Raw genomic sequence first — 14,523 nt, forward strand, 5'->3', positions numbered from 1 at the left:
GAAAAATTCAATAAGTAACAAGGCGTTGTTTCAATTCATCACCTACGAAAATACAGTCCAACCTCGCTCTAAAATCTACCACGTGTTAACGGTATTCAATCGAGATCGTTCATAACATATATATATATATATATCACTGCGTTTGATCAGGACTTTCATAACCTGTTTTACACGTGTAAAAGTAATGGAAACATTCAAATGAACACATATCCTAAAATATTTTGTTTCCTAGTTACGGCTAGTGAGAATTTTGCTCGGATCCAGCAACTACGGTGAAATGAGGTTGTACTGAAATTTTTAAGACGTTAATTAAGGGGTAAAATTAGTAATTTTTTGTGATTTTTGACCTCAAAAATTGAATATAATAAGTCATAGAAACGTTTCCATGATCGTATTAAAAACTTCTGCACATCCATATCTGCAGTAATTTTTGAGAATGTGGTGAAATCCAATAAACTGGGGAAAAACCTTTTTATATTTCACGTACAATAGCTCTGTTAAATAGGAAGTAAACACATAAAACTATTAAACAAAACCTGTAGAAAATTTATTTCTGAACAAAATGTTGGGAGATAAATTGAAAACGAAGAAAAGTTACACAAATTCGAACAATAATATGTTTTGAATTTTTGGTGATAAGTTGTAGTCAATATGCTTATATAGATAATGTTATTTACATTATTAAATTTATTGTTAATAAACATTAAACTTAAAATAAAAAATAATTTCCTAAACTGAATTCGTAAAAGAGCTAAAAGTTTTGTTTTCATTTCCAAACGCAGCGTTATATTGAATTACTCCATATCGTGACTGAAAATAAAATTTTGTTTAACGGAAAAATAAGGAAACTATCGACCGAGCGGAATCCTTCACATTATATTGAAGAAAAAAAATTGCAGTTTGTGATTAATTATTATTAAAAAATATATAATCAAAATGATTGCTGATTACACCAGTGCAAGGCCATACTAATTAAGAATTCGAATGTTAAGACCAATCGACAGTAATATTGGTTGCTATTTTTGCTTGTTAAAATGATATCTTTTATTTTAAACAGATGATTGAAAAAAGTCTTTTATCGACAACAACACCACAGGACAAAATTTTGTTCCTAATTCAAAAAATCCTTATCCTAGTGTACCTCAAGGAAATATTCCTGTCCCTTTATTTTTCTCTATAAATATTATTAATTTTTCTAAACATTTCATTTCATTCGTTGTTATCTTTTTTTCTATATGAAATTACAGCATTAATATCAAAACATAATTAATTATCAGGATGAAAATGTTTCATCATCGCTTATACAGTAGATAGTTGCTATTATTTTTTTTTTTCTCAAATTCAGTAGTTCTTGATAATGTTCACAAATATTTTTGTTTCATCGGTAATATTTTCGTTGTCCACAAAATGGACTTATCAGATGTCTTGTCCAATAATTAATTGTAATGAGACAATTAAATTGATTTCATCTGAAAAAAAACTAATCTTACCTTTCGCTTACGGTTTTTCAGACGTTTAGAAAATGCGTTATTAAGAAAAATTTAAATATAAAGTGACCATTATAAAATATTTATTATGATTATATGTATTCCATGCTGTATCATAATATAAAATATTCGAGGCATTTTAAAATATCAGAACAAGTTTTCAAGATAAATAATGGCCTATGACAACAATGATCTCATAAACGAATATTTACAAAATAAATAAGTCTTACTTTTCCGTTACTTTACATTTATAAATATATTAATAAAGCAAAAAGAAGAAATAGAATTACCAGAAAAGATCTGTCTACCTACAATCATACGATTTAGAAAAAAGTAGTCTTTTATCTCTTAAAAGTGGCAATAACCACATTTATTATACCAGAAAACAGAAAGTAGTTTCGATTAAGGTACTTAATCGAAAATCAAATACAACAATTAAGTACTTCAATTTATGAAAAAGAACCTTATAACGCTTCAATATACTGTTTTAATCAAATGTCAAACCTTTTTAAAGATATTCTTTCACACATTTAAAATTAATTTGTATAGATAAATATATATATTTATATATTGTTATCACATATATGCCTAATTTAACATCGGCGGCCAAACCACGACAGCAACGATGTGAGCTGGCGCACAGTATACGGACGCGCTGATACAAGCATCACTCCCACCGCGCAGATGACCGCGCAGTTCTCCCACAATAGTGGCGCTGCAGACCTACCACTCTCAGACGCAAATAAAGAATCACAATTACATTCTTGCCATGATCTATTATATGTACAGTTATATATATTGATTTGAATAAAGTGCATACATTTTTTATTTGTAAATTGAGGGTAATTGTTTACTTATTCCCCTTGTACTAAAAGCATTAGATGATACTGTAATATAAGCATTAGAAACCTTCAGTTCTTGCTGAAAACATTTTCCGTATTAACCTAAATAAACTATGAACAAATTATAAAAAGTCAAGAAAGATATAAAATCGTTTAAAATTTCATAATAATATTATGAAAAAAAAAGTTAAAAAACATATACCTATATGAAGTCGGATTTGAACCGATGTGCATTACCCGTGTAAGATCTAAATATTTCATTAATTAAAATTTTATTTGGCTGTAACTCTGGAAAAAATGAAAGTAAGTACTGCTTATAATATATCGTTGAAAATCTCTCAATGACGGCTTATTAATACAGTTAAGAAAAAGTCCAAAACCCAAATGTTTCAAAATTGAACCACGTTTTATTTAGATGTATGAATACTTCTGACTGTATTCACATTTTTAGCGCTGTCGACTACAATCAAAAGGGGAGGTGCACAACAAGATGTTAAACAGTCCTAAATACAAAATTTCAACATTCTGCGGCTAATCTTCTTTGAGTTATGCGAAATACATACATTCATACGTATAGACGTCACGCCGAAACTAATCAAAATGGATTTAGGGATGGTGAATGTAGATATTCCTATTGAAATTTGAATACTGACATTTTTTTTTTATTACAATACTTTGTTTACTTCGTACAAGGAAGTAATAAAAAATATATAAATTATTTTTTAGATTTATCTAGGAAGCTAATAAACTCAGAGTGGAGTTAAATATATATAACAGAAAAAATGTTGGTAGTCGTTCATAAATTATAAGGAGAAATAGATTTACAATACGACTTCAGAATGAATAAAATTAGACGATACTATAAAAATTAAATTAGATTCTACATAAGTCTTAATGATCACCTTAAAATCAAAATTTGATAAAACATTATTAAAAATTTTTATAAATTGAAGAATATACATAAATGCTCAGGAAACTTGTAGATAGAAAAAGAGAAAACTCAAAGGGAAAGTTTATAAACATGAACGATCTGCAATGTATTTCTGATCTCCGTTGTTTTCCTTGCTAATTATGTTTGGCAGATGTAAATAATGTAAAGATACAGGTGGAAAAAAGACCGTCATGAATCGTATAGCTAACTAGATATCTTCAGTTTTCCAAAATAATATTTTAAATAATTCAAAAGGATAAAATAATTTTGGTTGACTGAATGAAGTGATAACAAATGAAATATTTCATTAGGTATAACATATAACGTAAGTGATCACTTACCTCTCAAGTAATACGGATCGGTCTCATTAAACAGATCGTATATCTCGAACTTTTACTTGAGATCAAAGTGAAAGATAAAACGAATTAGTGGATAGAGCGTCCTTTATGGTTGATGAGGAGTCGTAGGGAAAAGCTGTGAATAATGGACGACCCGCTCTTAGATGTAAAGTCTACCTTGAAACCTCTACCTACCTTACTCATTCCCCTCTCACCAAAACTTTACCTATACCTCTAGTGCTATCAGTTTTCTCCTTTATAGAGGTTTTCTTAAAATTGCTGCAAAGCTTCTCATATAATACACTCACATTTACTCCTTCCTATATTATGTATAAACAAGCTATATATATATATATATATATATATATATATATATATATATATATATATTTATATATACCAGAGATATATTTTTCGTTATTGCTATTTCATTACAACTTTTCTTTCTCATAATTTTGTAATTGCAGGTTAGGATTTTCCGAAATATAATAATTTATCCCTCGTTAAATTTTAACTGTATTATTATATATTTTTTGAAAAGAACACTAATTTATTCATACATATTAATGACAATAGTATAATCCTTTTTACTAGTCTTATTTACACTTTACTTTATACCGAATATGCGCTTTATCCTTTCTCTTGGACCCATTGCACCTTGTCATCCTTCTCTAAGTCCACTACATAATTAATTGTTAGCCTTCTTTCTTATTCCTCCTAGTCTAGTATAATTAAAATTAATAATTACCTATCAATAATTTCTTATTATTAGTAAATTAAAACAGACCTAATATTCTCAGGCTGCATTATTTTTTTGATCAACATTAAAAAATTTGAACCATAATTCGACTATTCATCAACTAATTTTAACAAATGAAATGTCGTTTAATTTACAATAAAAGATTTGACACTTTATCTCATTAGGCAAATTTAAATAAAATTAAAATTTACTGACATTAATTTGGAGTTATTAATGATCACAAAAGTTATTTAAAATTTTCAAAAATACAGTTTACAAGGTCCAAGATTTTTCTGGGTATATACATATCAATTTCAATGAAATATTTCAATTTGTTATTATCAGAGCCTATAGAACTCTCAATATACTAATCTAATAAACCAATACCAATATTAATTTAATGATTTTGTGTCACTTACCCTATACTTAATAAATACAAAGAGTACAACTTCCACAATCTTGTAAGCTGAAAAATGCAGAAAAAAATTATGCGATAATAATTTACTAATTCTATATCCTGTCAGCTGCAAATGTCGCGATGGAAATTTGCTAATGTAATTTTAGTTTCAAATATTCATAAGCTCAGGGATAAAAGTCAGAGCTGCTACATTTGAGAAAAGTGATATTCATAATCGGTCAGATATTCTAATGAAAAGAGTGAAGTTATCACTTTTAACACTGAATGTAGGTTACTTTTAGTAGGAGTGGCTATACTGAGCACAAACCAACCTGGTTGGTCTAGTGGTGAACGCGTCTTCGCAAATCAGCAGATCTGTAAGTCCAGAGTTCCAGCGTTCAAGTCCTAGTAAAGGCAGTTACTTTAATACGGATTTGAATACTAGATCGTGGATACCGGTGTTCTTTGGTAGTTGGGTTTCAATTAACCACACATCTCAGAAATGGTCGACCTGAGACTGCACAAGACTTAACTTCCATTCATACATGTCAACTTCATTCATCCTCTGAAATTACCTGACGATAATTTCCAGAGGCTAATCAGGTAAAAAAGGGTATATAGGTATATTGAGCACAGCAGAAAGGGTAAAAAAATCCTTTTTTTCCTTTGTCATATAGCATGAAACTCTACTATCTTTCTTGATATAAAGGTTATGGCTCTCATCCTAAAACATAGTTAACCCGGTATCTAATACACATGGTAACATGTATTTAAATTAAAAAAGTACTTTGACGAAAATTAGTAATATAAAAAAATAATATAAATTGTTAAAAAGATGACTAAGTATGACTTTTCCGGCTATTAATAATAAAAATTAAAAGAGTTAAAAACAGAGTTTACATATTTTAGAAGTGAGGAATAAAGTCTAAGAAAACGTTTTCTAAAAATATTCATGTACAGGTTATGCTTAAATAATTTGCTTAACTAAAGTTTCCTGTAAATCTAATACCCCTTCAGTAAAGATTCAAATAAAAAAAGGAATTTTCCCAATAACCTTTCATCATTTTATCCGCGGTGTACGATTTAATTTTAATTTAGTATATGTTTTAATTATTAATTTAGATACTGTCCTTTCTTTAATTTTTAAATACTCTTTACATATTTATATTTTGTTATTATCATTTAAGTGTTGGAGCTTTAATGTTTTAAATAGAATTTTTAGATTTTAATGTCTTCGGCTACGGTCGGATTCATTCGGATATTTACAGTACCCTCGACTCCTTTCGTATGAATTCGGCTGCTGACAATTCAGCGGCTCCTTACACGTCATTCGGCTTCTTTCGGATGCATTCGACCCCTGACATCACTCGGCTCTTGGTAATTCAAACGGCTCCTGCTTCCGCGAACTCGGTTAGCTAATTCAAAGGGAAACGATGTAGAACATTCAATATGTCCGGACGAAGCCTACAGCGAAGGCAATAGCTGAGTGCAAAAATCACCAATGTAAATTTCTACCGAGGTATTTATATCGGTGGCATCCCAACGAGGCCAGGCTTATTACTATGAGATGTAAAAAGCAAGAGGGTGATAGACGACTCCCATTAAAGCCCATCAGGGCAAGGAACGTAGGGGGAGTGCGACCGGAACATCACTAGGAGGGTGTCTTCCCCTACGGGGTTGGAAGTTCACACGGCTCCTTTCAGATACACTCGGCTCCTGACTAAGCAGCAACTCCAGCAACATTATTTAAGCAAGTTTACAGTCATTCATTATTCATTCTTCAGTCGTCACTCTCGTTCAGTTTCCCGTCGCCTACAAATCGCAATCGCATACTTGTACAATCGCATTCAGTAAGAGTTCCAGTTCATAATTCAATTATAATAAAATTTTAATCATATATAAATAATTTATTTAATATTTCAAGTAAATTAAATATTCAATTTATGCATACAAAAGTATTTTCAAATATAATAAAGAACTGATAGTAACAACTTGTGACTTTAATTATTTAAGAATCAGCGCCGAACTACATCTGTTCGTACAGAAACTTCTATTACAACTGTCAACTTATCATTTAGACAACATACACACACACACACACACACACACACACACACACAGAGTGAGAGATAAATGCATTTAATGCGTTTCAATTTAAAACAAGCTAAAATTTACTTATTGAAATTGAAAATTAAAATTTCTGCAAAAAGTTAGGAACTTTACATTCATATATATTCTTATGAATAGCATCTATTATAGAAGTGACGCAGAGAAGTTAGATGAAATGTTGGTTAAACGTGACTTATATACTTAAATCTGTCATGATTTAAGTAATAATGAAAATATTACGATTACATAAGTAAAACTAACTTTAACTGAACTAACTTCACTAACTTTTACTGCAAAATTTGCATCTTCCTTAACTATAAGAATTAATAACTATGCTACAAAAAACTATGCAAAAAATAACCTTAGCCCACGTAGAAATAAACAATTTTCTAAAATATAAAGAATACGACATTTTTTTTAAAGTAGTATAAATACTTCATAATCACTCAAAAGAAAATAATAGATGACAAAATTTAATATAATTGTACTGGTTTTTTAAATAAATCGAAAAGGAAATTAATGTGTGTTTGCTTGAGTACTAAATAATTTTCCATCATGTAACTACAATTTATCCTAACTTAATTGTCCATTATTCCTGCCAGTAACAGTTTTATATCTTGTTTTGAAAAATTTCCTAAAAATGTTGTACAAAAATTTAATATTGTAATTTTAGATTGTTTTAATTGCTTTTTTACCTAATTACTTTTAAACAAGTAAAAAAAAAAAATGATTTCAAAGAAGTACTACACATTGAACTAGTGTCAGTAATTTCTGTTTAAAATTCATCACACTGTAGATAATGAATCATCTTTAAATAAAAGTGAAGCCATAGTATAATTTTTCTTTAAAAAGTTCAAGACTTTTTTTCTATCTGTAGAAGGCAAATGCGTCCACCGTGGCGAATAGATTCGGACGTGGGAGCTCAAAAATTCATACCTTATCTAGCCTATAGAAAATTACGGTTATCGTCTATTTCAGTGAAATATCTTTTTCCTTGTTCTATATAGATTGATAATAAATACACCTCTCCTTTGTAACCTGACAAATACATATATTTTTGGCTTCAAGTCGATCAGACCAGTAATAGAATAGACCAGGGATTGAATAGAAATTTAAATCTGTACTTGTCACAATAAAATAAAATAAGCAAATAAGGTTATTCTCAAAAATACGACCTGCAGTCCTTTCTACTCAAATAATCTGCTCGGTCATAGACCTTATTAATCCAGTCAAAAAAACATTAGTTAAATTATGTGGTGATTAGTAAATCATGTTTTACCGACTACAAGCCGAAATTTGAATGCTAATCTAAACAAATTATCGTTAATACTAGAAGCCTGGTTGTTCTCCCGAGGGCATTCTATGTAATTTTGGAAATATTTTACCTAAGAACAAATTAAACTACCTTGACAGACATTATATTTATGATCTTCACATAACGTACATGAAATAACATAATAATTTTATTCTCCCTATGAATTTCCCTGGCTTATTAACCACTGTTTCAACGAATGTTTCTGGATCACCTACTTTTTGCGTAATCTTTAAATGTATGAAACGAGGTTTCCGTCTATCAACCAAAACTTTCAGCTTCTTAACATACTTCCGTTACTCTGTGTTGTGTGGCCCAATATAAATGCATCATATCAACCTACTAATATTTAATTGTAAATATACATAAGTATGACCGCGTTTTATCATCTGGGGTATGTATTGGTACTGTACAGGACAGAATCTTATAATTTTTACGGTTAGAACTACAAAAAGCAACTAGAATTTAGTTTTATATACGAAGTAATATCCAACTACGGAAATATAGCAAAACGGTTCAAAAGGAAACACTGTTCAGCTACACCGGTTTGTAAAACTGTACACTGCAAAAAAGATGTTTCTAGCTACTTCCTTAGCAACATACTTAAATAAATCAATACCTTTATTTCAATTGTGTTTTGTGAAATCTCTTGCTGGTTCATATCACTACAGATTACATTTGCCAAAAACGTTTCCATCAATGAAATAGTAGAATTGCTTGTTAAAATTTCAAAACATATTTTTCAAGTAACTTTATAATATTTGTTATTATCATAGTACATCTGTTAAAATTCATGTCAAAGTGCATTCTTCGTTAAAATGTATACTGAAAAACAAATGGTAAAAGATTGTTTATTGTCAAAAAGTAGGCGAGTCTCCGTAAATTGATTTTATCATTCTTGCGTGATATTTAGGCACAATAAGGCAAACAGAAAAAACTTCAGGCAACAAAAATTTCATATTTACGAAATGAAAAATTTCATTAAAAAACAGATATATTTGAATTGTCTGAGTAAAATATACAGATATAGATTAACACACTTTTTTAATAATTTAGGATACCACGTTGTCAGATAAATAAAGAGGTAAATTCCGTACACATAATGTTAATGTAAAGGTATGAAATAATTCATGCCTTGCATATTATACGATAAATATTATACAATATGTTTTTCCGTTGATCAAACAATATTTTAATTAAATATTAATGCGGTCTTCATTTGTTGAAAACCTCACAAATATGGCTTTAACTAACCGACTGATGAATACTTTATAGAACCCCCCCCCCCCACACACACACACACATATATATATATATATAAAACAAAACTATCGCATGGCATCATGAAATATTCCTGCTGGTTCCACCGTTGAACTGCCGTACAAACTCAGTTACTATATACCAATATGAAATTCCATAAAATCATATATTCATTTCTAAATAACGAATCATAACAATTTCAACATATACCAAAATTTGTTAAAAATTATTTTCATCGTTTGAAAATCGAAATAATTTGAAATTATCCTGAATAAATTATACATAAATATATTTTAAATTTCACAAGGAATTGAATTATTAATATAATTTAAATAAATTAAACACTTATAATTACGTTTTATATATATATATATGTATCATAAACATCGCTAACACTATCTTGTAGCTAAGACAAGATGTTAGATACATTATATGGAATATTTTCAGTTACTGAAGCACAGTAAATTACATATCTGTAGTCCATTAGAATTGCATAAATAGCTAATAAATTAATTTTCTTTTGTTTTCCAGTTAAAATGATTCTACTTCATTGCAGGAATACAAGAAGACTTTTTAAACAACACTGAAGAATAAAAAGCGTTAAAGAAAAAAATTCGTCACACCATTAAACTAAAGGTAATCTACATTAAAATTACGACTTTGCCATTATTTTATATTCTTATCTTTTTATCCGACTGATAATTTATTCTATGACTGAATTAACAATTATTTTTAAGTGGCTTAAATATTACAAAAGCGAAATTTTTAACTGAAGAAATACTTAGTATTGTTCATTATTCTTCCTTATACAAGTTCTCCGAAGAAATGAAAAGTGAGAAAAGAAAATATTGGTCTCCGGACAAACATATCAGATTTTGTATTTTACTTGTTTATTTATTTTGACGGTATTATTTTTGTCGCATTTTTAACATTTTTTTTTAGAAATAAAATTAATTCCACTGGTTGGAAAAACACAATTGAATCTTTCCGCTTTTCCTCACGTTCGAGCAACATTAGAAAAATATGGATACAGTAGGTGCAGGTTCTTTCACGGTATCACCGATTTACCTTTTTATTTCATCACCATCTTCGTCTGCCGTGGGTATGATCTCCTATACACTCTTGTATCAAAACTGATGAATGTAGTAGTCAGTTTTGTAGGCCAAAGGCTATCCTGACCGATTACCAATTATTGTATTGAAAAGCGAAATAGGATTAGTGCTGTTCACCTACAAATGGGATATCCAAGTGCTAATCAAAGCCTAAGCCGCATTCCCGCCCAAGAAACGTGTGAATCAACATTATTTGCTTCAAGTGGAGTTTGATGACGAAGACAAAGTAAATATTTTTGTTGGACATCTGATATAGGGACCTTCTTATCAAAAGAATTGCGTTGGCTTTTTACTTATTCGTAAGGAGAATAAAAAACCGATGAAACAAACATAATGATCTACTGATTTTAGTTAGAAAAAGAAAAAATAAGAAAAGAATTTACTTATTTGCAAGATATTTAACTGAAATAAAAAGATTATATTTTATAGGCAAAAAGGATTTCCGTGTAATGTTGGGATATTTTATTAGTATTTTCTGAATATATTTCCTAGTTCAGCTTTCTTTATGGTACAATTTATCCATAGAATTATTTTCATGCGTTTACGTTAAAGTCTGAGTGTGATTGTGCGTTATCCGCTTCAAGTAATATTTCAGCAATTCCTTTCTGAACAATTTTAATAATTATTTTATTCTTTAAAGAACAGTTTTGTGATCAATTTAATTTTCCTTACAAATACTCTTATTTTGTTTACAGGAGTATTACTTACATAAGAGCGTTTAAAACTGTTACGGATGTACCATTTACAAATGTAAACACTTATCTGATTCTAAGAGGAAAATATATTAGTACATTTAATTAATGTCATATTGAATAATAATTATGTTAAAATTTAGCGAATCTGAAACTTTTATAAAAATTACTGAAAATCACTCCATTTTTATATAATACTCATATATAATGACCTATTTTATAAACACCCGGTATATACCAAAGTAAACATGTTAGAGACTGCTAAATTCTTGCATTAAATAATATTGAAAATTATTCTTTAACACTGTAACAAAAAATTGGTGATTACAAGTCACCAGTTAATAATTATAACAAAAGTTATGTAATTGTAATTTAACTTTTAATGACAAATGATTTTCTACATTGAGATATAAATAAAATCTTCTTAAAGTTTGATAAAAAAAAAACTATTAATTTAAAAACTTAAAAAGTCAGAATAGTTTTACAATTTTGGTCAAAAAGAATATAGTATTGTAGCTTACTTACATTAATTTTAAATTAAAAATAAAGTGTTACAGTAATTAAATAATTTTCTTTTTTTAATTGAAGATAGGCAAAAAGTTTCATCCTTTCTAAGTAGAGAAATTTAGAAAAAAATAATGAATATTCTTAATAGAAACGGAAGAAGACTAAAATGAAGTCATATAAATTTTAATGTAGTAAAATATATTTTATCTAACATTATTTTATCATCATAAAAAACTAAAATTGCCCAACATTCTACTCTTTTATTTAGATATGATATAATTCAGTAATTTCTTAAAAGAAAATAACAGTTTTAATGAGTTTTTAATGAGATTTTCAATGCAGGTTTAATGTTTCTTTTGTATTTAAGAAAAAGTTAGTATCATATACATATTTTTCAGATATATTGTAACGTTTTATATTCCTTTAATATAGTTCTATACATCTCTAACATATTTACAGCTATAATACTAAAAACAAACTTCTTTACAAATTACTTAACTAATTAAAAAATATCAATGATATTCCTACTATAAAAACCAGAAGTTTTTTTTAAATTTTCTTTTGACTAGACCTTTTAAATAAAAATTCTGGTGGTGAAATTGATTACAGTTTTGCAGATTTTTATCCGAATTAGGCTAATATCTCCGACAGTTGCGTTAACTGGGCTTCAAAATTGAAATCTATCAGTGATACTGGGATTTTGTAGATTGGATAACTACAGACATATCTGAAACTAAATATTAATAATGATCCAGGAAATAACTTTTAATAGCAGAATACTTATCTAGTGGTAAATTGATTAATTGTTAATAATATTATAATTAATTAATCTATGTCGCATTAATTGTTTTCTATATTTACTGTCTCGTAAGCTGGTTGGTCTTGTAAACTCCTCATTAATTTTTTTCAGGATAGTTTTTAATTTCTAAAATGAACTCGGCTTTTTTAATCTTTATTTTTGGGTTTACAGCGAATGAATAAAAATAATTACCATCGAATTATTAAATAAAACAATATTAGCCAAATTAATTTGAATTTGTTGCTATTTTAAAACTAATTGAAATTAACTGAACCTACATATTAATTAAAATTTACTTGTTTTTTATAAAAAACAAAACACTGGGTAAAATAATTACAGATTTATTCTTATAATTTTCTTTAGGTATGCAAATAGCCTAACTAAAGAATACTTTTGTGCAGTTAATTTTTGCAATGACATATTAAAAATAAAAAAAATAAAAATATACAGAGTAATTAATCAAGAATGAAATAAACTTTCAGGACATTTTCTACTGATGAAAATAAAGAAGAAAGTTCATGTAAACATATACAGATTTGGAAACGCTTCGTTAGCGAGTGTCGGCTGGAGAACGATTTTGCGCTGATTCCTGTGCCTTTTGTAAAATTATACCAAACTGAAATTCTTTGATTCAAGTTAAGGGATAAATTTATGACCTGAAAAATTGAAATAAAAATAGGTTCCAGAACCCAATTTTTATGAACTTTTGAGAAAACTGAATAAATACAAATTATTGCGGTCGAATAACACACTAATTTATATTTAGCGTAAAACAACTTTTCATAAAAAAAGTTTAAAAAAATTCCATGTCTTGAAAGTTAATTATATTCTTCGTGTATCACTCTGTACATATATATATTTAGACATGAACAATAAGAACCTGTTGTACACTAAATCATTTAACGAATAATTTCTAAACAGCAAAGATCGAGACAATTTTTCGACTAAAAAGTGTTAATTGACAGAAAAAAAAGAACAAAAAGAAAAAGAGACATTCTGATTACAGAAGATGGAGATTTTTTTTTAATAATACTGCCACCGATATTTATTATTTAAATTTTAATATTATTCACATTTTAATATGGATAAAGATAAAAGGCAATATTTTTTTAATATGTGTTAAATGAATATAAATATGATAAATATGCAGTATCAAATTTATACGTATTGGAAACTATAAATGGTAAATAAATTTACTATTATATATATTAAAAATTTTGTTTTCTACCTATTTTGGAAAATCGACTGTTAAAATTTCTTGTCAAATGAGTTGCAATTATTAAAGTAATGTAAAATAAAAGAGATCTGATGTACAATTTTTTTTTAATAAAAGTGTTTTGGAAATATAGTAGTAGGAATTTGCAATTGTTTTAAAAGGAAAACAACTTCCATAACTGACAAAAACATTATGTCCACTTCAATGTAAAGTCTATGAATTTGTAAAGGCCGTATTATTCGCTGTTACCAACAAATAAGTGAAAAAACGAGTCATCAACCGTAAACCTTCATGCTTTTGTTCATTTATTTAATCTGCAACGAATATAACCTCACTGTTTCAGTAGTACATTAGTAAATATTATATTATCACGCTTTGAGTATCATTTTGTAGCGTTTTAGTACGACAGAAGAAATTTCAAATAAAATGCCACTACTCTGTCTGCAGAGTCTACCTCTTTCACATTATTACGTTTTAGTTAACGTTTTTCAGAAATTATTCCGTTATTACTCTAAAGTAGCCTTTTTTACGGGAAATACACAAATAAAATTATTTGTTCGTGTATTTCCCGTAAAATAAATTTTATTATTTTTTTCATTTTTATGAAAAAGTTCTCAAGAAATTCTAACTAAGTAAAAATTAAATTTCCACTTACCAACAATTTAAAGTATTTCCGGAGCTGTTACTCCATCTTCAGAGGACTTTCAGGGATGTTAATTTAAATTCAAATAAATAATCGGTTATAAATTAAGCTGTTATTTTTATAATAGTCGGTCGTCAAG

The 14,523-nt window shown here is 28.1% G+C and overlaps 1 protein-coding gene across 1 annotated transcript in view; it reads left to right on the forward strand.

Annotated features, from left to right (window-relative positions):
- kek2 (leucine-rich repeat, immunoglobulin-like domain-containing kekkon 2 protein) overlaps positions 1-14,523 on the forward strand; it is a 537,340-nt gene that overhangs the window by 435,768 nt on the left and 87,049 nt on the right. Inside the window, exon 3 of the mRNA XM_075369227.1 lies at positions 9,947-10,051. The gene's annotated coding sequence lies outside the window, so the exon portion shown is untranslated. The remainder of the gene's footprint in view (positions 1-9,946; positions 10,052-14,523) is intronic.

Source organism: Lycorma delicatula, chromosome 6, assembly GCF_047948215.1.
Source record: "Lycorma delicatula isolate Av1 chromosome 6, ASM4794821v1, whole genome shotgun sequence".
NCBI classification, from domain to species: Eukaryota; Metazoa; Arthropoda; class Insecta; order Hemiptera; family Fulgoridae; genus Lycorma; species Lycorma delicatula.